Source organism: Protopterus annectens, chromosome 8.part0 (genome assembly GCF_019279795.1).
Source record: "Protopterus annectens isolate FY-2018-M chromosome 8.part0, PAN1.0, whole genome shotgun sequence".
Taxonomy (NCBI): domain Eukaryota; kingdom Metazoa; phylum Chordata; order Ceratodontiformes; family Protopteridae; genus Protopterus; species Protopterus annectens.
Window position 1 is genome coordinate 660,259,104 of NC_056741.1, and position 25,598 is coordinate 660,284,701.

Sequence of the window (25,598 nt, forward strand, 5' to 3'; positions counted from 1 at the left end):
ATCATAAATACTGTCTTACCTGTTCTACTAAGCATACTATGACCTTAACCTTTCTCCTACCTTCTCTCTTGTATGGTGCTCCTCTCCTTACCACCTTACCAAGCTTGAGTCATGTTACAACAAGGAAGCTATGTTTGCAACCAATGCAAAATGCTCTTCCCATCATTGCATTGCCCTAAAATCACTTAATTGGCTCAAACTTGTACATTATCTAACCTACAAACAGCTAATCACAGCACACAAAATAATTTACAAGCCCTCAGACTGACCAGCTGTTTCTTCCATCTTAACACTCTATCATCTAAATAGATCACTTAGATCTGAAAATCAACTTCTCCTGCAAGTATACAAACCTAAATTCCCTACTGGTATATGCTTTAGTCCTACTCTATTGCCAAGCTTTTGAACTCTTGCCCATTAGCTAGCAGAACTTCCAGTAATATCTATTCCTTCAAAAAATCTTTGCAGCAACATCTCTCAACCCTATGGCAATGCAGATCCCTCAGTTCTCATCCATCCATAACCTGAATCCCTATACCCCAAGTTGTTCACACCTTAATTTACATCTTCACCTCTTCAAACCTTCTTTTATCCCTACTCAAAACATATAATTTATATTTTTTTACTATCCATCTTTGCCTTACTATCTATCTATACCTCCACTCCACTCTTCACTAATGTGCTGCTTATACTCTCACAACACCTTGAAAATACTGCTAAGCGACAGTTTTTTCAGTATTTTACCTCTAGTGTATAATAATATGATTACTTGATAGTTTGTAACTTTTACCTGTATAAATCTGTACATATTGTGTGTTGCACAATTATTTTCTACTATTGTATAATACTGTCTGTTTTTGTTAATATTGCTATATCTACTAACTGTTTTATATTTTGTATACTGTTATGCTAACTGCTTTTGTGGAGTTTTCTTCCAGTGCCGCCACTGAAAATGGGTTATTTTGGTCCAGTGGATTTTCCCAGTAAATAAATGCCAATAAATAAATAACACACACACACACACACACACACACACACACACACACACACACACACACACACACACACACACACACACACACACACACACACACACACACAATGTCTGTGTGTATGTTTTATATATATATATATATATATATATATATATATATATATATATATATATATGGTTTACTATCATTTTATTGAAGTGGAAGTCTGAAAATCAAATGGTGAAAATGTCAGACTCCAATATTTCCGATGTACAAATCTCGACCCATGCTAACTCTTATTCCTAGTTCAAATTCAGAATGTATTTTAGGTATATCAGAATTCGGCAATGTGATGTTTCGCAGCCGTGTGCGGATGATATGATCATTTAACCACGTCCACTTCAGTAGAATGATAGTAAACATATATTTGGACAAATGATCATATCATTGACTCCATTTACATCTATCTATCTATCTATCTATCTATCTATCTATCTATCTAGCTATATTGATAGATAGATAGATTAGGTTCATAGGTTCATAGGTTCATATAAAAACTATGCCTATCATTTTGCTGTGCCTCTGTCATATCTGCAATCTCCCATCCATTGGTCACTGGGTGATCTGTGATGAATCTGTCCCTCCATCTGATGACTTTTCTGTGCTCAGTGGATTCCCACCTATATGGACAGTTATCCATTTCTGTGAGGCCCTTCTGGAGGATATCAGCCTTTGCCAGCAGGGGTAGGTAGGCTGGACTGCCTTTCCTCATCAAATGGGCTTTGGACTGTCCTCGAAAAAGTCAACCAAGTTTAAGAGGCAGTTGGATCCAAGTGCAAGTTCCCCCTATGTCTTTATTTATGAGTTCCATTATGATCCTCTCCATGGCTTTGGAGGTGAGGGCTAAGATAAACACTGTCCTAACTGTGGGTTTAATTCCTCATTGAGTTCATGAAGTGGAGGGGCTACAATCCTCTGGATAATATCTCTCTTTGGGGGGGGGAGGGGTTTGCACTGACTGAACCTGTCCAGCCAGTATGTTGGCAATGTGTGAGTTCAAAGTAATTTTACATCATTTTGAACTAATTCTGAGCATATCGGGTTTCCTCCTAGGGTTTCCTAACATAGCTAATTTGCCTTGGATGATTTTTTGAGAGCTTTTAGTTTTTTCTTACTTTTTAAAGGAGGATTTTGTGTCTTTCCTTTCAAGGATTTTCCCTTTTGTTCTAGAGCTTTTTTGTTGTTGAGCTTGTTTTGTGCTGGGGCTTACCTTATGTGCAGCTTGAGCCAGCTTAGTTAGAGTCTTAGTTTTGTTTGGGATTGCCTGATCCATGCAGTCCCAGTGGTAGGTGTAGGTAGAAGTGATTCATAAGTTTGGTAATGTTTTTACCACTGGTTTACCACTGGCTCACACTAACCACAGGTTTTAGAAGTTTGAGAAGAAGTTTTTCGGCTTTTTTTTGTTTTTATTTTTTTTTTTTTTGTGGAGGGGCGGATGAGGATGAGGACAGATTAGTTAGTTTATGATCTGATCTGAGTGAGGTATCAGTGGTGTCCGGGTGATTTTTGTTTGATCCCATGTGATGATGAGATGATTGATGATTTCTTCTCTATCTTTTCTGGGATGGTGACTAGTTGTTCCAGGCATTTTTGTTTATGAACTCCAGGTTCTTTTAGTTAGTTAGTTCGAGTCGCTTGAGTAGTGTTTCCCAGTCTATATTAGGGTAGTTAAAGTCAGTCACTATGTGGTGTGGTGAGATACATTTATCCCCAATGTTTTTCATGAGGCCATGTGAGGTTTGAGTTTGAGAGGGGTGGCCTGTAACATGCTACAAATTGCAGAGCAGTCTTGCCTATGGTTAATTGCACCTGACCAACCTTGTGTGTGTGTCCTTATGAATATGGACACCCCCCCCTTCTGTCTGTTGTTTTGTTGGGGGGGCCGGGGATATGATATGTGAAACCTGTTTAGTGCTGGGTGCTGCTCAGAGCCTTGAGCCACACAGGTTCTGTACAGCACAGACACGACATGTTCTCCATATTGAGAAGGGCCTCATTTTGGTGTTCTAGGGTGGTAGGTTTAGCCTTGTCCCTTGTCTAAAAAAGGCACTATGGGGTGGCAAGCCTTTGCCAAATATCCCGGAAGCCAGGGGTGACAGTGGCTTATCAGCATGTCATCCCAGGCAGACAGACATTTGATCCCCTTTGAATGACACCTGCTGTTGAGAGACCTGAGTTTGCGTTATGTGGGCGGATTCTAGCGCCTGACAGTTTATCAAGGTGCAAGTACTGTAGGAGTAAGTGCTAGGGCTTACAGATAGAGAATAGTCTACTTGGGAATCAAGTAGAGATGAACTTTGGCCCAAAACGACCAATGGACTGTTTAGTCTAGATAGATAGATAGATAGATAGATAGATAGATAGATAGACAGATAGATCTAAATGGAGTTGATGATACCATAATTTGACCAAGTCCACATCAATAAAATGACAGTAAACCTATATATATATATATATATATATATATATATATATATATATATATATGATAGATAGATATAGATTAGCTATAGATGCATATAGATATAGATAGATGTAAATGGATTGATAATATATATATATATATATATATATATATATATATATATATATATATATATATATATATATATATATATATATGTATATATACATACTGTATAACATTATTCTGCTTCTACATTGTCAACAATATATGTGCCATTGTCAAAAGAAACCTTGGTATGGTGATACAAGTAATTAGTGCTCTAAAAGTTTTACTGTTATGAACTAATGATTTAAATCCCTACCAACATATGAATAAAACCTTTTGGAGGGACAGGTATATAATACAATATTTACCCTAGCTCTTGAACAAACTTTCCTTGCATATAAAACAGATGATCACTTTAACATTCTTCAAAGATGGACCCTGATTACAGATGGACATCTACAAATTCATTCCTAGCTTGACCTGCTTTGCCCTTCTAGAATCAGGAGGAGCATCATGAAGGTGGATATTGGCAGGGTGCAGATGGTCTCATGATCTATTAGCATTGTAATTCCTATAATCCTAAGAAGAAGTGTTATGTTGTTACTGTTGGCTAAAATGATGTCAGTTTTCCAAGACTGCTGTAGGGAAATCATTGTGCTATGTAACTAATTTCTTTCCCAACAAATTTTATATATATATACTTTTGAACTATTATAATTTTAGCATATGACAGCCTTGTTGCTTTAAGTTACTTTTATAACTTTTAAAAACAGTTATCAAAATACTGTACAGATAAAATTCTAACAATTACATATGAAACATTTGAGTGTTATGAGAAATTCCATCTCCTCTTCTATAGAGATGAGTCAAACATAAACTAGATCAAAACAATGAAACTCCAGCATATTCTTTAATATCTTAGCTTGCTGTTAACATCTGTTATTCTTTGTAAGCTTTCTATCACAACTTTAATGTACGTAGCAAAAAAAACTAGCTACTTCCTGTAGTGATTTCCCACATTCCCCACCATCTTTTATTACTTGTTTTCATTTAAATCTTGTCATCACCGTTTTTATCACCTTTTGAACACATTTTCTTCTGCCTTCCATCAATTTCTGCTGTCAACATCAATGTACACTTTTATGATTGTGTCTGTCATCAATCATTTTGTGTTACCTTTACACCCTTCAGGGTAATATTTATGATACATCCACCTCAGAGGAGATGTATTTTTTCCACTTCAGTATATCTTTAATATTCATTCCTTGTAATCAACAATAAAATGTTCTTAATTCTCTGTATTTGTTTACTGAAGATTGTATCCAGTTCTGCTGTACAGTTATCCCACATAATTTTCTCGAATGGATAGTTCTAAAACATATAAACAAAGTCCTTCTTAGCTTTACTGCACTAGGTTGATTGCACAGTGGGAAAGCATGAAACATTGACTGTGATGATGGTGACAGGTAGAATTACCTGCCTTTGCACTATCTGAGCCAGGCAGGGAGAGGGAGGAAAGAAGTGGTATGGCCAGTTCACATCTCATGGTGGCAGGGATTTGCATGCATTTTGAGGCACACAGGGCAATATGTTCTCCTTTATGAATGACAGTTAACATGGTGGATTAAGGCTAAGAGGTATTACTTATCTGCTTCTTGTAGAAATACTACGGAGACCACTGCTCATGCTGAGGGGTGGAATAGCAAGGCTGCTTAAAGGCAACAGTCCTAGCAGGAGAGAGGGGGTCATCTTTTTTGAATAATCCATTGCATGCCTCTCCATCAAGCCATGCGTGGTGCATGTGCAAAAGAGACAGCAAGAAAAAGTGAAAAATGTCCCAAGCACCCTTAAATACTGCTTAGATGATAACTACTGTCAGCTTTATCTCATCTAGTGATTGGAACAAATGGGAGGATAAGCCAAGAATCAGTCTGATGATCAGCAGGCTGAAAGACCAGAGTCACAAAAAAAATAAATAAATAAATATAAAATAAAAATCTTGAACACCTCCATTTTTTAAATGCTGCACAACTACATCTCATCTGCTGATCCAAGCTGTTGTGATCAATTTCAGTTTTTACATTCTTCTAAATATTTTTTTCCATTCCACAGTGAAAAACTAAAGTGCAGTTGTGTAAGTAAAATTAACATTACAGTAGATAACTGAATAAATTACTGTTGCAGTAACCTAAGTTGCATTGGTTATTTCCTGCCAAGGGTATGACAGTCGGCTAGCATCCAAAGTTTTAGTGCACCTTCACACACCATATCCATGGATGGCTTAAGCAGAGCTAGAACAAGCAATAGTTTTTGGACTCCAAACCTTTCAGAACTTTAATGTCAAAGGAAAGGGAGGCTAGAGCCCCTGGAAATAAGGTATGTATGGTAGAAATATAATGATATGAAAGTCTTCACCCTAGCAAAAAACATCTTATGAAACAAAGGAGTGTGGTGGGAGGGAGCTGTTACTCCAACAGTGCTCTATTCTATTCTAACATCTGCTGTCATGGTATGATTCCTTGCACAACCACACTGTATTCCTTATTAAATCACTTTTGCAGTAGCCTTACTGTTGGGGTACAATATCAGAGCTTAGATGGATTGTAAGGATGAAGAATGAAGGTCTAAATACCTCTGTGTATGGTTCCAGAAAAACCTCTTTTAGCCCTAAAAAGAACTCTAGTTTCTAATGATGTGTGAAAGTATGCACATAGGATCAGGTTCAGAATGCTTAATGTATTTCACCCCTTCCCAAAAAGTCAATAATGAAGCTAAGTCACTGGTAAAATAGGCCCTAACCCTTCCTTAAAGTGATTGTTATGGTGGTAATAACAAAGGTAAAAGCATGAGACAACCATTTGAAAACTGTCTGCTTGACACTGTCTTTTTTTCTTATCCTCAAACGAAAAGAATAAATGCTAAAATTCTAGATAGTATCTATGGGCATCCAGAGTTTATAAAACTCTCTATCCCTCATTTTGTGGTACTGGCAAGAAGAAATGGAAATGGACAACTTAACTCAAGGTAAACTCTGCATCCATATTAGGCATAAGTGACATATTTGTACTGAAGGATAACCTTTCTTTATGAAGAATTAGATGAGATTGATCCACAATAAAGGCTTTCAACTTGTATTCTCTTCTTGAGGAGGTCAGAACAACTAACAAACGTGTTTTCAAGACAAAATTATAATCCCAAGGAGGACTTGCTGTTTTATAGGCAGATGTAAATGAAGAACCGCTTTCAAAAAGTGCTTAACCTTAGACTATGTAAAATGTGTGTGTGTGTGTGTGGGGGGGGGGGGGCAGTTAGAGACTGATGCGAAGACAAGAAAAACCTTAATAGAGGAGAGAGAGACAGAGACAAGCCAGAGGATAGTAATGAACAGAAATGTCGTGGAACCAGAGTTGACCTGATCTAGAAATGATCCCGATTCTTACAGTGGCACCAACTAGAACATTTTTCCATTTACTCATATATGATTTGCTAATACCAGGCTTTTAGCCTCCTTTAATAGCACTGCACTTCCTCAGTAATAGGTGCCTAAAAGGTATTAAAATTCTATAATTCAGCAGCCAAATGCAGTATAATTCGGCAGCCAAATGCAGTTGTTTCAAACTGGGTGAATCAAAGAAAGGGAGGCTAGAGCCCTGGAAATAAAGTATATATGCTACAAACAAAAATATATGAAAGTCCATGATAAAGCCTCTGGTAACTGGCCTTGACAATTTTCAAAGGAAGGGATACTGCTATTTTTTGGTACAGAATAGGCCTGGATATCAGTGCAAAGGGTGAAAAGGCATGCAGGAACGTTTCTTTCTAAGGGAATAAAAAGGCACCTATTTTCCAAGCTCTTCTGCAAGGAATCCTGGAGCAGACTTTCTTTGGTTGTTTGTTGTAAATGGATAACTTGAGAACAATTTGAGGAGTTCCCCAAAGTGAATCAAGTCCTGGAAGACTTCCAGGTTCATTTTTCAGTTGTGATAGTATGTCTGGGTCCTGCTCGGGTTCTTTTGTGATGTTTTGTTCTGATGACATATATGAAACCCATACAGTTAGAGTGTGCTGAGTTTCCACATCTAAACCTACCATAGCTAACCTGCAAAGAGGGTAAGACATGGTATCTCTGTTTGTTTATGTACCACTGTTTGTTTATGTACCACATCACTATGGTATTGTCTATGTTCACATGAAGAAGTCTTCAGGATCAAAGATGACTGAGAGAGTTGAGGGCATTTATTACTGCCAGCATCTGTTTGACAGTTATGTGTTTTGGTTTGGACTGTTTTGGCCTGTTTATTCCCAAGACCCTGCACTTTTACCTCCATAGACAAGCAAAGTCTGAGGCATATGCTGTTAATACTTAATGTGAGTTGGAAGAGAGAAGGGGTGACCAGGATTTACAGATATCTGTCTTTTCCATCACATTAACTCAATTTTTACAAATCCCAGAATTGGAATCTGAAAGGTCAGATGGTGTTGGTCTTGGAACCATACTGAACTGAAGAACTATTGTATTTTCCTGATGTTAAGTCTGGCCAGAGGAATCACGAGACTCATAGTTGTCATGAAGCCCAGAATCCATTGCATATACCTGACAGAAGGTGTGGACTGACTGGCAAAAATGAGGAACAGATCTATTTAAAGGTCTGCTTTGCCCTGAAGGAGAAGCTGTCTTTAGGGATATTTCCAGAAGATATCCCACGAACACTACCATGAAATTAAGAGAAGCTTTTGGAAAGTTTTCTTGGAATTTCAGACTCAGGAAGAGGTTTTGTACCCCAAACAAAACACTCCTGGCAAAGACAAGACAGTTGTCAAAATATGGAAATGTGTATGCCTTGTAATCTGGAATAAGATATGACTAGTACTTTGTAAACATGTTTGGATCTGTAGATAGCCAACAGAATTAAACATAGAACTGAAAAAGTAGCCAGATACAGAAAACGTTAAAAGGCATTTGACATCACACATTTCGTAAAATATACATGTGCTATTCAGTATATTCTGTGCAATAATTGCTTTTCCATATGTGCACTATTTGATGAAGGCTGCTACCAGTGTTATAGAGGTATTTTAGATCTTCTCAGTCCTGTTTAGTATATGTATGTGTTACCATACTATGTCCTTGTTATTCTCTGTAGAAGCTACTTAATTTCATTTAACTCACACTGTGTGTGGATCTGAATGACAAAAAAGTTTACTTTGACTTCGACTTTGTCATCTTGGGAAATTTGTTGTGATGATAATAGGGGCTGAAAAGCTAATATTCAAACTTTGAAACTTTCACAAACTGGTTGAGAAAAGCAAGGTTGAAAACTGGTCTTTAAGATGCTTTCTTCTTTGGCTCCAGAAAAATACTTGAATAAAAACCCTTTTGTGATTCATTTTGTGGTATTGGCTCTATCAACCCCTGGGGCAGAATGTTCTGTTTGAGTGGAGGAAACAGGGAGATGCAGATGGGAGGGTGCGGAAGAATCCTTTAAAAAGGAGGAAGAGACTCCCACTTACAAATGTATAATTTTTGATGATTCTCATACCCTATTTGTCTGAGACTATCTGTTGTCATAGATGGAAAAGCATTGCTTGACTTTGGTAAATACTTAGAGGATTGCCATCATGGGGTAGAGGGAATTTGGAAGAAGCCGATAGCCATTCTGACTTTTTGAACTGTCCTTGGTTCTGGGAGACACCCCTCCTTTTTGGAGCCTCTTTGCCATTGATTTTTTAAAGTACACTTTCCCTGAAGCTTTTTCAGACTGCTTTGTTTCTTGCAAAAAAGATCCAGATCAAGAAGAAAAATTCTTAACAAGCTTAGAGAAGAAGAGATGAAAAATTTGGGCAACCCCCTGGATTAGCTTCTCTTTTTCATCAAATCTTTCGAGGACCTCACCTGCAAAAGGCCCAAATCAAACTTCTTCATCAAGAAGAGAACTTAAAATCTCAAACTTGACACTTTAGGTATTTTTTGTGAACATAGCCATGCAAATGTTCTTATATCTGAACCTGTAAATGCTGTTCCAGACACAGCATCAGCAGAATTACAAATACACATTAAAGAGTGTTTGCCTGAGAAAAAGAAGAAATTAATCATTTCAGGTTTCAGCCTATGGCTTAATAAAGTTGGAGCTTCCTCTAGGCTGTTAAAATGCCCTTCAAGATTGAAAAGCTGAGTGAATGCAAAAGTAAGAATAAGCATTAAAGAACCTGTATTAATCATACACTGCTAGAAATATCAGGTATTTATATACAGCGTCAGAAAGACCTGATAAAACAAATTGAATGCAATTAGTGCAGACGATTAAAGCTGGGGCCTGTTAATAAGCTGTTTCCTGTGCTCAATGTACAGAGTTTGATTCCTTCCACCTTCATTTGCCCACTGTGTTATTCTGAGCAAGTCACTTAACTGGGCAGTGGCTCCTGGGTTACTCTTTTAAAGGGACAGTTTGTCCAGAATGCTTATCTGGTCAACAAATGGCTAAAATAACACATTCATATATACATGCATAAATAAATAATGCACACATATTCCCTCCTTCAGGACTTTCTGCACTTGCTGTTGGCAGTAATATTATGCTGCCTGAAAAGAACTCCACCTTTACTTGTTCTAAAACAAGAAAACTTGGTATTTGCCCAAAGTACTGGTTAAGAAAGATGTTTTAGATAATGTAATACTGTCTGTCGCATCTGTAGATTTTGTGCAATTAGAGACACATAGGGACACTGGTTTTCCATTTATCCTGGGAAATATTGATAAATCCCAAGTCTGGACTATCTGAATATTGGAAAAGGACTGGATTTTTAAGAAATTTGACCATTTAGGCCATAGAATGTAGCCCCTGCATGCCGTAGTTCTGTTGATATTTATTATTTATAATATTGTTAGTTTGATTTTTTGAGTATTCTGTGCTTATAATGTATTTTAATGACTAGAAATTATACTTAAATATAGAATTCCTTTATTTCATGACATGAAAGCAAAAACTCATTTTTTTGAAAACTGAAAATCAGTGCCTTTGGTGAAATATAGTAATGACTGCTTTTTTTTTTTTTTTGCTCAGTTTAAATATTCACCATGGAGTTTACATTTTATGCTGGTGTGTTCTGCAATTTAAGTACCTAGTCATTAATCCTCATAGGATCAATTTGTTGTGCTTGTCCTACTATTGAATGCATTTTAGGGGAATGAGAAGTAAATTTTATTTATTATTTATTTATTTAAATTTTTTTATTATTTATTTATTTATTTTTCTTCTTGCTTCCTTTTTTTCTCTCTCTGTCCTTCTGTCATTTTGTTTATGTATGATACATTGCTTTTCTAGCAATCTTTGGTGTAACTCCTAATGGTATTCCAGTGTTTGCTTGTGTGTTTATTTTTATTTATTTTTTTTCAATGGAGTTGCATGATGTATAATACTAATGTTGAAAATTATGCAATATCAGTGGATTAAAATATTGAAAGGTTGATGAACATATTCTTAATAATTATTTATTATGAAGTACATATTCTTGAAGTCTCTGGATTTATAATTGGTATGCAACATTTTGTATAAGTCTGAATGGGAAAAACTCCTGACTTTATAAGCTCGTTGAAAAATAATAAAATAGAAAGCATCTTAAGGTTGCAAGGGGAGTTTCATAAAAGAAAAAATCCTAACACGGGAGTTTATTATGGGGAGAACATATTAAGAATTTGAATGTCTGGAATAAATATCAGCATAAGTAGCTTTATGAAAACAAATGGGACATGACAGAGAAAGCTACAATGAGATTATAAGTGGCAACTGGTTCACAGAGAGGCTGCAGGAAATCAAAATAAGGGACATTACCTCCATAAAGAGGGCAGTCACCGGTGGAGCCCCCTGGATTCTGTGCTGGGACCTCTCTTCCTTGGCATTTCCTTTTATGAAGTAAAGCAAATACCAAAGGGCTCTGGCTGATTAAGTCTGAAGAAGACTCCAAGCTAGAAGCAGTCACTGAATCCAAAAATGACTTTTGCCATTCTGCAGAAAGATGTAAGTGATTTGGTTCTGTTGACTTATTTAATCAAAATGGCATGGGTAGTGACTGGTGATAAGTAGGATGAGAATCTGGCATACTCTGGCCTATGCCAGAAGCCTATGCTAATGGTGTGAGGGGTGTATGTGCACCTATTGGCCAGTATATGTGCCTATTAGCCAAAGTGTGCCTGCCATAAAGCCCAGCAGCCCAGAGTCAATAAGCTAATGCTTGGCTGATGTCCATTTGCTCAGTTTGGTTTAGCTGGAGTAGTTCTGTTGAGTGACATCTGTGCATAAAACCAAGGAACCTGTCAAATCTAAACTAAAAATTACTGCACTCAGTGTAGGTTATATCTCCAGAAGCAGCTTGGAAGTGGATAACATGATAGTAAGGAGGAGGCTGTGCATCCTATGTATCCAGAAGACAATATGTAAGGGTAGTGCAGCAAATTCAATTGGCTTGGGATTCAGAGTCTAGTTCTCATAAGGATGACAGACTAGAAATGGGGTGGTAACTGTGGTGAGGGAGAGGTTTTAGAACAGAAGACAGTGAGGGATGTCATATTAGTTATAGATTCATGGTAAATAAGACCCCAGTGTAAGGATAGGGCACTATTCATAATTGCATCATATTCCCCACAAAAGGGTTGCTACAGTGAGTAAAACAGTGGATTGACCAACAGTTGCAGGACTTATTGGATAAATCAGGACAACATAAATTGGTGTTGATTATGGGTGATCGAAATTCACATACTGGGACAAACAGAACAGGATATAAGAACTGTTTTGGTCAACATGGATAGGTTAACAGGAATAAAGAAGGAGATAGTATTCTAGACTTCTGTCTGGAAAATGGCTTAAAGATGGCCAGTGCATGGTTCAACAAGAGAGACAGTCACAAGATGATATACCATAGTGGCCAAGCAACAGTGACCTCCAAAGCAGAAATGCAAGCAACCTCCACCCCCCAACACAACCCAAATGACACATAGCCCACAAATTCAGTGTGCCACTCAACCACAGCCCATAAGGCATAACAACGCACCCAACACTCTAGTCATAGGTGACTCTATAGTCATGCACAGTGATGTTCCACTCACCAGACTAAACAAGAAGAAAGTTACTGTCAGCTGCCTGTCAGGTGCCAGGATCCACCACATAATGCATGCACTCAGGTCACTCCACAACAAGTACAAATATGACTTGGTCATTGTCAATGTTGATGTGAATGACCTGAGATGTACCTCCCTGGACTACATGAAAAGAGACATGGAGGAGCTGTCCGATCTTGTAGCCCAGGCAGGTATGACCCTAGCCCTGAGTAGCATCCTGCCATCACCCAGAATGATACCACAGTACAAGGACAAAATGATTGACTTCAACAATTGGCTAAGCTTCTGGTGTCATTCTAAGGGGATACAGTATCAGTCTTCCTGGGATGACAAGATCAACAAAACACGATGCTTTGCCAGAGATGGCCTGCACCTGTCGCCTTTGGGATTCCGGATACTGGCTAAGGCTCTTGCCACCCCTATAGTGCCTTTTTTAAGCAAGGTTCAAATGACAAATTCACCACCATAACAGGTACAAGCAAGCAAAATCTGATGGTAATGCTACTTAATGCTAGACGTCTAAACCTCAAAATGCACTCACTCGAGGCACTCCTTAAAATGGAGAACATCGACATCTGTGCAGTGACAGAGACTTGGTTCAAGGCTCCAGAGAGCACCCCTGCATTACTAGGCTATAATTCATACCACACCTTTTGGCCACCTAACCTGGACCGAAACACTAACGGTGGAGGTGTGTCCATATTCATTAAGGATATCCACACCTCCAGGCTAGTTACTCAGCATAATGCATCCGAGATTATCCAAGTGCAACTAACTCTAAGCAAGGCCACAATCCAAATTGTAGCTTGCTACAGATCCCCCACCATGCTCCAGGATTCCCACTCCTCATTGCTTGATACACCGAAAAATATTAGGGTGCAACCTAACACCCTAGTAATGGGTGATTTCAACAACCCCACCATTAACTGGGAAAACTACTCATGTACCAACTCTTGTATGCAACATTTTCTGGAATTCATAAATTCCAGCGCCTTGGATCAACTTATCCACACCCCCACCAGAGGCAGCAATATCCTAGACCTGGTCATTACCAACATGGGTAACTGGTGTTCCACACCAGAGGTCAGTTCCTTGTTGGTCAGATCCAAACACAAGCTAATCACCCTAGACATCCACATCCCACCCCCACCCCCCATTAGGGAAACCACCTTAAAAAACTTTCTCCAAAGCCAACTTCATGCTTCTTAAGACAGAAGTGGCAAACTTCACAACACCCATATTGATGGACAATAGAGGTACAACTGCTGAATCCTATACAAATGCACTTTACAAGCACTTACATGATCGCATGGATTGTGCAATCCCTAACAGAACCAATATGCTATCTTCCAAAAAAAAGGAAGCCAATCTGGTGGTGCCCTGCCATAAACAAACTCTAAAACAGAAGAAAGAAACTGTTGCAAAAAAAGAGTAAAATCCCATGATTGGGGACCCAAGTAGATAGTAATCTCACCTTTGATAATCACATTGCCAAAGTGGTTAGAAAATCCTTCTACATGGCTCACCTAATCACGAAAGGGTTCGCATCCAATTCAAAAGAGGTCATTGTGCCCTCTACTCATCACTCATCAGACCCATCATAGAATACAATGCCCCATTTCAGATGTACCTTACAAGACACCTGCAACAGCTGGAAAGACCACAGAAGTACCTCACCAAGAGGATCACTGGCCTCAAACAGATGCCCTATGCAGCTAGACGGAAGAAACTCCAGCTGTACTCGGTTGCATACTGCCTACTCAGAGGTGATCTCTGCCTGACATACAAGGCCATGTCCAACCCAGAATTGATGGACATGCTCCACCTAAAGAAAACCTTATCCCCTCAAGGCACATGCTCCAGGGATCTAAACCTCATCACAACAATAAATAGGATGTGCTGGAGGGATAGATTCCTGTCCCAAAGACTTCCCATGCTTTGGAACAAGATTCCAATCTACATTAGGAAGAGCTCCTCACTAACACTCTTCAAAAGAAACCTTGATGAGTGGATGGGAAACAGAAAGTTTACCCCGGGGATCACTTCTGTGGCTCTGCTGGACAGAGGCACAGGGAACTAAACTAAGGGGGCGGTGAAAGCCAACATATTCTGGCTAAGCTTATAAATGCCTTTGAGCAGATAGCCTAGTACCTACCTATGAACCTATGTACCTATGAATGGAAGAACTCTGTGATCAGCCTCAGTAAGAAGCTGAGATCCCTGATAAAATCTTCCAAAGCTAGTTATGAAAACAAAATTGCCTCTGACTCTAAAGACAACCACAAATCATTCTATAGCTATGTCAAGAATCTCAATGGCAACACTCAGATCTGCTCTGAGTATCAGCACAATGGCACTAAATATACAGAAGCAACTGATATTGCCAACATCCTGGCAGATAGGTTCAGTGCTTACTTTACCCCTCTCTCACCCCTTAAAGGGCCAATCACTATATCGGAAGAATGCAAAGTTCCTGTAATCACGGCTGCACATGTAAAAAGCACACTCTCCAAAGCCAAGAACACAGCATCCATGGGACCTGACAACATCCCAGACTGTGTTCTACATGAACTACAGAACTAACTGCTACCCCACCTAAGTACCATGTTCACTCATAGTCTCAACTCAGGCCTTGTGTCCACTGAATGGTGCACAGCAACAGTTATCCCACTCCACAAAGGGGGAGCCACCATGGAACTACTGCCCCATCAGCCTGATGAACCTGGTCTGCAAGGCTATGGAACATATCATCATGGAAAGTATAAATAATGACATTGGTATTCTCCAAACTCTAGACCCTACCCAGTTCAGGTTTGTAAAAGGCAGATCATGTCTCCTAAACCTGATAGACTTCTTTGAAGCAGTCACCAAAGCCGTAGATGAGGGTAAGGTGGTTCACACAGCCTATCTAGAACTCGCCAAGGCTTTCAACACCATCCCCGACTCTGGAATTATAGACAAACTCACTAAACTAGGTAAAAATCCCTATGTCACATGATGGGTTGCCAACTGGCTCACTGACAGAACCCACACTGTGAAAGTAGCAGACTCTTAACCCAATTTCAGGCCAGTGAAAATTGGAGTACCACAGGGTTCAGTGCTGGGTCCTCTCCTGTTTGGTATCTACTTCTCTGAAGTACAGGTTAACACAGAAGGTCTTTGGCTAACAAAGTTCACAGATGACTGCAAACTAGGAGCCATAATCAAAACTCCTAATGATGTGGGCATCCTACAAAAGGGCCTCACTGAGACAGATGCCTGGTGTCAAAGCCATGGCCTCAAGCTCAATGCCAAAAAGTGCATTGTCATCTCTTTTGGTAAGAACTCTGTACCCATGAACTACCACATAGGCGATAGTCTACTTAACACTGAAAGTGTGATAAGAAACCTTGGGATACAAGTGGACAGTAGTCTCTCCTTTGATAATCACATCACCAAAGTAGTCAGGAAATCCTTCTACATGGCACACCTCATCACAAAAGGTTTCTCATCCAGGAAAAGAGAGGTCATTGTTCTCCTCTACTCATCACTCATTAGACGCATTATAGAGTACAATGCCCCTTTTGGTATGTACCTCACAAGACATCTACAACAACTGGAAAGGCTGCAGAAATACCTCAGAAAGAGGATTATTGGCCTCAAACAGATGCCCTATGTAGACCGTCTTAAAAAACTCCAGTTTTACTCTGTCGCATATCGCCTACTCAGAGGTGATCTCTGCCTAAGATACAAAGCTATGCACTTAAAGAAATCCCAATCCCTCTGAGCTACATGCTTTAGGGACCTAAACCTTCTTACCACAATAAACAGAACATGCTGGAGGGATAGATTCCTGTCCCAGAGACTTCCCATACTCTGGAACAATCTACCTATCTATATCAAACAAAGCTCCTCATTAGCACTCTTCAAGAAAAATCTTGATGATTGGATGACAGATAGGAAATTCACCCCAGGGATCACTTCTGTGGCTCTGCTTGACAGGGGCACAGGCAAATAATTTTCTTGGGTGGCAAAAGCCAGGGTACCATTTGGCTAGGCTTATATAGGCCCTAGGCTAGTACCTACCTATGAACCTATGAACATGCAACTCAAGTAGACTTCCTCCAAGTAAGGAAAGGGCACTGGGGTAGAATCAGTGACTGCAACATCATCTCCAGTGGATCAGTCAGATCATAGCATAAACCAACCACTGTTTACCACAATCAGCTGTAAGCAGTGGACATAGAAGGCTGTAAGCCAAAAGTGACTAAGCAGACGACCTGGAATTTGACTGTAGATAAAGCATATGAGTTCAAGAAACTACTCAGGATTTTAGCACCTCAGAATGAAGAGGAAATAGGTGGAGCTGAATATGAATGGCAGCACCTCAAAGCAGGATGTGTGAAGACTACAGAACATATATATGGCCAAGCCAGATATGGAAGCAAGGTACATAAGGAAAGTCGGTGCTGGAATGCAGAAGTCCAGGAAGGCATCAAAAGAAAGAAGAAGTGCAGGAAAAAGTTGGAGATAGAAACTATGGACCAGGCTAGGAAGGAATACTGTTTAGCAAACAAAGAGGCCAAGATAGGAGTTCAATAGCAAAGAACAAGGTATCGGGGCACTCTACCACCATCTGAAAGTGACTCAGTAAATATTGCAGAGAAAGTCTATCAGGTTTCAAGGCTAAGACAGAAAGATAAAGAAGATAGTCAGACACCCTTCATAAGGGATGCCAGCAACAACCTGCTTAACAGTCCACAGGGCTTCCACTTCCAGCAGCTTCTGAATTAAGTAATACTCAAAGAAGCTGTACTAACCCAGACACTGCCTACAATGAAAGAAAATGAGGACCCCGCCTTAGAGGAAGTAAGGCTAGCACAGAGGAAAATGAAATCAGTGAAAGCAGCAGGCTCAGATAAGGTCAAAGCTGATATGATAATGATGTTGAGGGAGATAGGGAAGAAATGGCTCCTAAGTGTACTCATAGTAGTATGGAGAGAAAGGTGTATCACAGATGACAGGAGAATAAGTATAATAGTGGAAACGTGCAAGAACAAAGGGGACATTTACAACCATGGACAGTACAAAGGTATCAAACTCTTGTCACCCTGCATTAAAGTCCTGGAAAGGGTGATTGGTAAATGGATACAAAGAGTAATAGAAAGTAAAATGGGAGATGAACAGCTCAGATTCAGATAAGGATGCAGTACAACTGATCTAAGTTTGGAGTAAGGCAGACAATTGAAAAGAAGCTATAGACGAGGAAAGAGTCAAATTGAGGATTCCTAGACTTGGATAAAGCTTATGACAAAGTCTCAAGAAAGCTGATTTGGGCAGTCTTGTGATGGTTTGAAGTCCTAGAAACACTGGTCAGATAGGTGCAGGTTATATACAAAAACCCAATGACTCAAAGATGAACAGTGTTTGGACTTACAGAGAGGTTCCCAGTGGGAGTGGATGTCCATAAGGGTTCAACTCTCAGCCCACTGCTGTTCATACTGGTGATGGACCCCATTAATAAACATGAAGGAGGGGAAACAAAACTGCCGTATACAGACGATCAAGCATTATAGGCAGATTCTGAGCAAGAACTTCAGCAATGTATAGAGGAATTGAATGTAAAACTGAAAGCACATGGTTGAAACTGAGCACACATGAGATAGTTGTAATGACAATAATGGAAATATATCAGAAGAAGCTGAGAATTGAGATAAAAGGGAAACTAGTGGAACAGGTTAACAACTTTAAGCATCTGGGAGGGGTGGCTGAGGAGAATGGAAGTCTGAATGAGGAGGTCAAATATAGAATCAGAGAAGCTGCAGCCAGCTGGTACATAGTGGCATGGGTAGTGTATAACAAAAAATGCTAAAGAAGCTGAAAAGTAAGGTGTACAAAACAGTGGTGTGGCCAGTACTACTGTATGGTACAGAAGCATGGTCAGTAAATGCAGAGGAGTTGAGGAAACTAGAAGTCATGGAGATGAAGTGCCTGAGATGGTTGATTGGATGCAACCTGTGGCACAGATGAAGAAATGAGGACACCAGAGCAAAAGCCAAAGTAGCTCCATTTGCAGATAACTTCAAAGATTGCAGTGGTTAGGCCATATGTGCAGAAAAGCAGAAGACAATCTGGTGAAGAAGATTTGGGACAAAAATGAAGAAGGCATGAGAAAATGAAGGCATTCAAGAAAGAGGTGGATGGCTTGTGTGAAAGAGGACCTGTGGAAGTCAGGCATGAATACTGAATAAAGTAGGAGAGTGGCATTGAATCAAGGGAGACAACAACAGTTAACACAACTCCCTGACCCCATGTGGAAAATGAGAAAAAATGTGGTTGATCATGATGATAATGTGATATTGATGATGATGATGATGATGATCCTACAGGAAGTTTTGTCCCATATAAATAACTGGTGCCAAAATCATTGACTGAATCTAAATGCCAAAAAATGCATAATTGTATCCTTTTGAAAGTCATCTATACCAGGGTGCTGCCACATTAACAATACACCCTTGAGAGTTCACCCTGTTGTTTGGGATTTGAGAACTTATGTGGACAGTGACTTTACATTTGACCAACATGTGTCCATTGTTGTATGAAACTCCTTCTATATTTCACAGCTTATAAACAAAGGGATTGTGTCTAGATCTACAGATGTCATTGTCCCTCTTTACTCAGTCCTCATTAGGCCAGTCAATGATTATTGTGATCCCTTTTGGCATGTATCCTTCCAAACACATGCAGCAACTGGAATTCCCACAAATATGCCTGACTAATAGGATACAAGGCCTAAACAACATGTCTTTCATGAACTAACTCAAAACCTTGTCACTATCGTCTGTATCCTACATATTTCTAAGTGGTAGTCTTTGTCATATAAGCCATCCTCCACACCAGTATTAATTGATTTACTGCACATCAGCAAGTCAAATGGAATCAGAAATATTTGATGTGTGGATATAAACCACTTCTGCAACATTAAAAGAGTGGTATAGAGGGACAGGTATATCTCATAGATGATACTGTTGCTCCAGAACAGACTCCTCTTCCACGTAAAAGAATGTTTATACCTATCCATATTCAAGTACAACATGAATCGATGGATGGGAAATAGAAACTGTAATCCAGGACTGCCCCCTGTATTACTGATGGACATACAGAACTCCTAAATGCTTTTTTCCAGTCGTGTATCCCCTCAAATTATCTGCTGTATGATCCCAGTTATTCTCATTATGAGTAATATATAATCATTGACCATGTGATTGATAAGGCCAGGCTCTAACCAAATTGGATAGGTTAATTCTAGAAAAAAGGGACATTGCCTTGGCTTAACATGGCCCTAAAGGACAGATAGTCTAGCACTTACATGTGAACCTATAAAAATCTTTCCCATAAAAGGTGTTTCAAAAAATAAGGATTTCTGAAAGAAGAGGAAAAAGCAAGATAAAGGGAAGTACAAAACAAGAAATTCTTGTGAATTAGGTATAATAGTACAGAAATTAGAATATGAGTAATCGGAAAGGGGTGAATTGTATTCAGCTAAGCAAAAGAAGGCAAGTTAAGAGGTGTTTTAATATTTCTCTTGAAAAAAAACTGATAGAAAAGTCATTCAAGAGAATGAAGATGTAAGATCAGTAACTGTGGGATCAGAGATAAATGAAAGATGTTGGGTTGTATTTGAGGTTCTAACTTTCAAAACCATTTGTGTTTGGTGTTTTTAATGAGTACTAACAAAGACACATCCTATATATGGACAATGTCAGTGACATATTGTCACAATACATTTCCTTCCTATGTTATAAATATGAACTAGCAGAACCCTTCTGAAAAGTTAGGATGTCCTCTAATGGAAAAAGCAAGATCACTATGCAGATGTCTGAAGAAGCAATCATCTGCCACAGACAATGTATTCCTATTCAAAGGATAATAGAGTAGAAGTGAGTGGACTACACAGGTTATTGGTAAAAAAAGGTCTATACTATCAGACCAGGCTATTAATATTGGGCAAGAAGTTCTCTGAGATGATGCAAAAAGAGAAAGGACAGACTATAAGATCTGAAATGAAATGTTGGGGATGGAATGGCTTACTTTTAGCTCCTAACTATTTATATTCTACTTCCTCACTGAGTCATAAAAAAAAAAATTCTATTTCTGATTCTAAGTCTGGAGAACAGGTTCTTGACTGGGAGGGATTTTCTTCAGTTAACTCTCTTCAAGCTTAAGATTCTGATTATGAAAAAAGGGTTTCTTAAGATATTCCCTCTCATGAATTTCCTTAATCTGAAACCATTTCCAAAATGAATAGTTGTTTCAATGAAAACAGCATGATATTTCAGATTCTCCAAAAACATGTTTTAATGTATTACAACTTGATTGCCCTCATCCTGCAGCTGAGGCTGACAAATGCCTCTCTTGAAAAAAGGACAATGGAGCTGAGAATTCACTAACTCAGGAGAGAAATGGAGAAGTGTTGGTAAATCATATGGAGGTCAAATCAGATGGTCAAGGTATTTTTGGTGCTGGATCCAAGGGTTCTGATGAGACCAGAGACCACTTTCTAGATTTTTCTGACTTTTTCTGAAATTTGTACTTCTCCTTCTATTTCATATTCTCTTTCTATCTAGATTTCTCCATGGACATAGCTTGAGAAACAGATGTTGACTTTCCTGATTAAGGAATAAGACCTTACAACACAAGCTTGTCTATTCAGTTTGATTGGCCTTAGAAACAAACCTTTCTGCTCCTAGGAAATAAACACAGATGGTGTGCAGCTCCTGTGGTGGAATCTTATACATGCAGGCCATATACTTCTTAAATCCCTGAATCTTGTCAGCTTTAAGACTGGCAAAGTAACTGAACGGAAATTCAAAATCTTTATCTAACAAAGAAACAACTATCTGACAACTTCAAAAAGATAATACAGTACTGACTAAGTATTGAAATGGATGGAAGAATTTATATAGAAAATTATATATCTATATCTAGCTATATATCTATCTATATATCTATCTATAGGTAGACAGATGTAGTTATTATTCTTTTTGTATTCCAGCTAGGAATAATAGGGGAGGAAAAGAGGTAATTATCAAACTGCACAAATAAGAGACCAATTAGGAAAAAGGGAAATTATCTAACTGCTATAAAAATCAGAGCCCTCAAAAACACAACCGTCTTGCAGGTGGTAATTGAGATATGAGGTATGTATAAGAATAGAGGGATTATGGGAAGGGGAGTAGTCAGAGTCCTGGATCCACAGCTTCTAAAGGCGCTGAGGTTGGATCCAGTCAGTTCCAATAACTCAAGGGATGAATCAGATGATAAAAGACAACATCAGATCCTTTATTTCTTTTCATATCTGCTTCACTTCCTTTGTGCCTGAAAATTGTGGATTGGTCTATGTCTTCTTCCACAGAGTTTATTGATTTTCCTAGAAAAGTTACTCCCCTCTCTATTCATTCATTAATGCTTATAGGTTACCATGCAATTTGGCCTATAACTCTCCAAAAAGAAACCTTTCTTTTTGCAGAGAATTGAGACATACTTTCTACTCTTTTACTACTACAAGTAAAGAAGCTGGATGTGTTAACCAAGAGGTCATAGAATGCAACTAAGAAAGTAAGTTCTGGAAAACAAGTCCTTTGAAAAAAGAAGAGAGAGAGAGAGAAATGCTTTTCCCAATAGACATCAAGTTTGATCCATACAACAGGTTGTTATTAACAACAAATTTTTAGCTGCATGGTAAGGTAATTTATGAATCATCTGCTATACTAATGATCAGATTTCTTTCTGCCTACAATATGTATCTGATCTATTTTTCAGTCCATTGATGTACAGACACTAATTGCTGAAAGTAATTATTTTTTTTAAAAAAAGTATAGGCCATAAAGATCCTTGACAATAATATATTCTCCAGGCCATCTACGGTATCATTCATTGTTTGCAAAGTATTCTCTAGACTATGAATTTTCTTTTTCTAATACCGTATGTGCAACTGAAATACTCCCATTTTTACAACTAGAGTAAATAAGCTCAATATCTTTGAACTACTAGGGAGCTGATTAGATTCATAAGTAGGTACTAGGCTATCAGCCCAAGGGCCTAAGTAAGCCTAGCCAACAAAGTACCCTGGCTTATGCCAACCCAAGAAAGTTAATTTTCTGTGCCCCTGTCGAGCAGAGCCACAGAAGTGATCCCCGGGGTGTATTTCCTATTTCCCATCCACTCATCAAGATTTTTCTGAAAGACTGTTAATGAGGAACTTTGCTTGACATACATGGGTAGTTTGTTCTAGAGTATGGGAAGTCTTTGGGACAGGAATCTATCCCTCCAGCATGTCCTGTTTATTGTGGTGACAAGGTTTAGGTCCCTAGAGCATGTAGCTCGGAGGGATTGGGATTTCTTTAGGTGTAGCATGTCCAACAGCTCTGGGTTTGACATAGCTTTATATGTTATGCAGAGATCACCTCAGAGTAGGCGATATGCTACAGAGTAAAGCTGGAGTTTTTTGGTAGGCGATATGCTACAGAGTAAAGCTGGAGTTTTTTGACACGGTCAGTGTAGGGCATCTGTTTGAGGCCAGTAATTCTCTGTGTGAGGTACTTCTGTGGCCTTTCCAGCTACTGCAGATGTCTTGTGAGATACATTCCAAAAGGGGCATTGTACTCTATAATGGGTCTAATGAGTGTCGAGTAGAGGGGAACAATGACCTCTTTTTTCCTGGATAAGAACCCGTTTTTCATGAGGTGTGCCATGTAGAAGGATTTCCTGACTACTGTGGCAATATGATTATCAAAGGAGAGACTACTTGATGGCAAGTAAGTACTGCTACCGCTGAAAACAAAAATAAATTGCAAATAATGTTATTTGCCTTTCTTTTCATTGTCACAGGCTCCTCTAACCTTTTAGGCCAATTGATCATTCAGCCTTTTTCAGAGATGCTCTACAAGAATATTTATAATGTCTGACAGACATTTTGCCACGGGTCACTTCCACTAGTTTAAGAAGGAGTTCCATTTTTCTAGAGTTTTTGGAAAGAGTGGACTATAACAAGATAGTAACAAATCTGGATGGTAGTCAACTTGTGAAGAAATGCAGTCATATTCTAGTTTCTGCAGACAGTGTTTGCAGTACTTATATTTATGATAGCACTTTAATTAACAGTGAGACTTTTATACTTGTGAATGCAGAAGTAACTACCCTAGTAATGTCTTTCGGCTTTTCCCGGTTAGGGGTCACCTCAGCAGAACTCCGGTCTGCTAATGATTGGCAGTGGATTTTTACAGTGCCAAGTTGCCAGCCTGACACACAACTTTCAAAGAAAGCACACCCATTCACACATGCACTTACCTGCATGTCTTTATACATCACGCAACCATGGGGAGGACATGCAGACTCCACACAGAAGGCACCCCAGCCGAAAATTGAACGAGAGAACCTCTTGCTGTGAGGCGACAATGCTAACTGCCGCACCACTGCAGCCTGCAGAAGTAACTACCCTATCGTACAGAAAATGCCCATATCCAGAATATGGAAACAGAAACATGTCAAATGGGGTAGAGGTGATAAATCAGCATTCACATAAGTACAGAATAAGACTTCACGGTTTCATAAAGTAGATAATATGATTAATCTGTTTAGGAAGAGGTGAGAAATAATATATAAGCTGGACATGAGAGGGAAGACTTTGCTTATAATTACAAAATATTACATCAATAAGAAACTAAAATGTAGCTTGACAGTTTACTTGGAAAATAGATCTGGTAATCTGACATAAAAGTTATAACAACTGTAGGCTAAACATGGTACTTCAAGGAACATAAAAAAAGCAGAGAAAAGTCTGTTGCTGCTGTTTGCATAAGTTCTAACACTGAAGAAGGATTTGTAATCCGAAAGCTTTGTTGTTTTATTAAAGTATCTGGTGCTTGTCTGGAGTTGCATAAGTTGCATAAACAATGCAGCATCTCACCAAAGAAAGGGAGTCCTTGAAAGTTATGAAGGCTACAAGTCAGATGAAGCTGACAGCTGGCCCCAGACTCCATAAAACTAGGTCAGTGCCCCATGGAATATGACCTAAAGGAAAATTGGAATAAGACAAAGTGTAGAATGCAGAGGATCTACCTAAAGTATAATGATGTCAGTGGACAACAGCTATTCTTTCTGTGATCTTGAGCTGGTGACAGGAGACAAAGTCATTCTGTAGGTATATCACGGTGATTCTTAATCTTTCCCAGTATGTAAAGACTTTACTTTGTTAAATGCTTGGGTATGCTTTGAAAAGACTGACTTAACCAAACACATAAATAAAGTTGAAGTCCAAAGAAACAAACATGCAGTTTTGGGTAATCATCTACACAGATGTATTTCAAGAATATACATTGTTTCTGGACTGATATTAGTATGACCCATGAAGAAGAGTGCAACCACTCAAGTCTGACAATTAATTCAAAATATGCAATGTTATTTTGATGTTATACTGATTACAGGTGAAAATTATCAAGATCAGCTGAATAACTTATAAATGGTCTTGAGGTGGATTTATTTAGGGCACAAGAACTATTGAAATGCAGGATTTAGTAAATTAGAGGCACCTCATGCAGAGGAAAAGGCATGATATTACAATAATAAGGTGTGATGATTGGTATAAACTTGGAAGATAGGAAAATCATCTTCACTAGCATTAGTGAAGTGTAAAGTGTAGGATTCTTGACGAATTATACCATCCAAATAACAAGTTAATCATACATTTGTGGAGTCAATACAAGGGAGGCAACAAAAATAACTTGGGAAGATTAGAGGGTCTAGAGAAAGAAGAGATGATTGTGTGCACAAATGTTCAAAGGTTCATAGGTTTTACTAGCCTAAGGCAACCAAAGTCTTTACAAGCCTAGTCATGCTATCCAACACAAGTTCGGCCCAGAGTTCCTTGGATGCCTATATGGTGAGGTATGTTAGTAAAGAGGTAGCTAAGGCTTATTTGGGGAGAGTATGCTTGTCGGGGATTAATTTCCTTGCTGTCAAT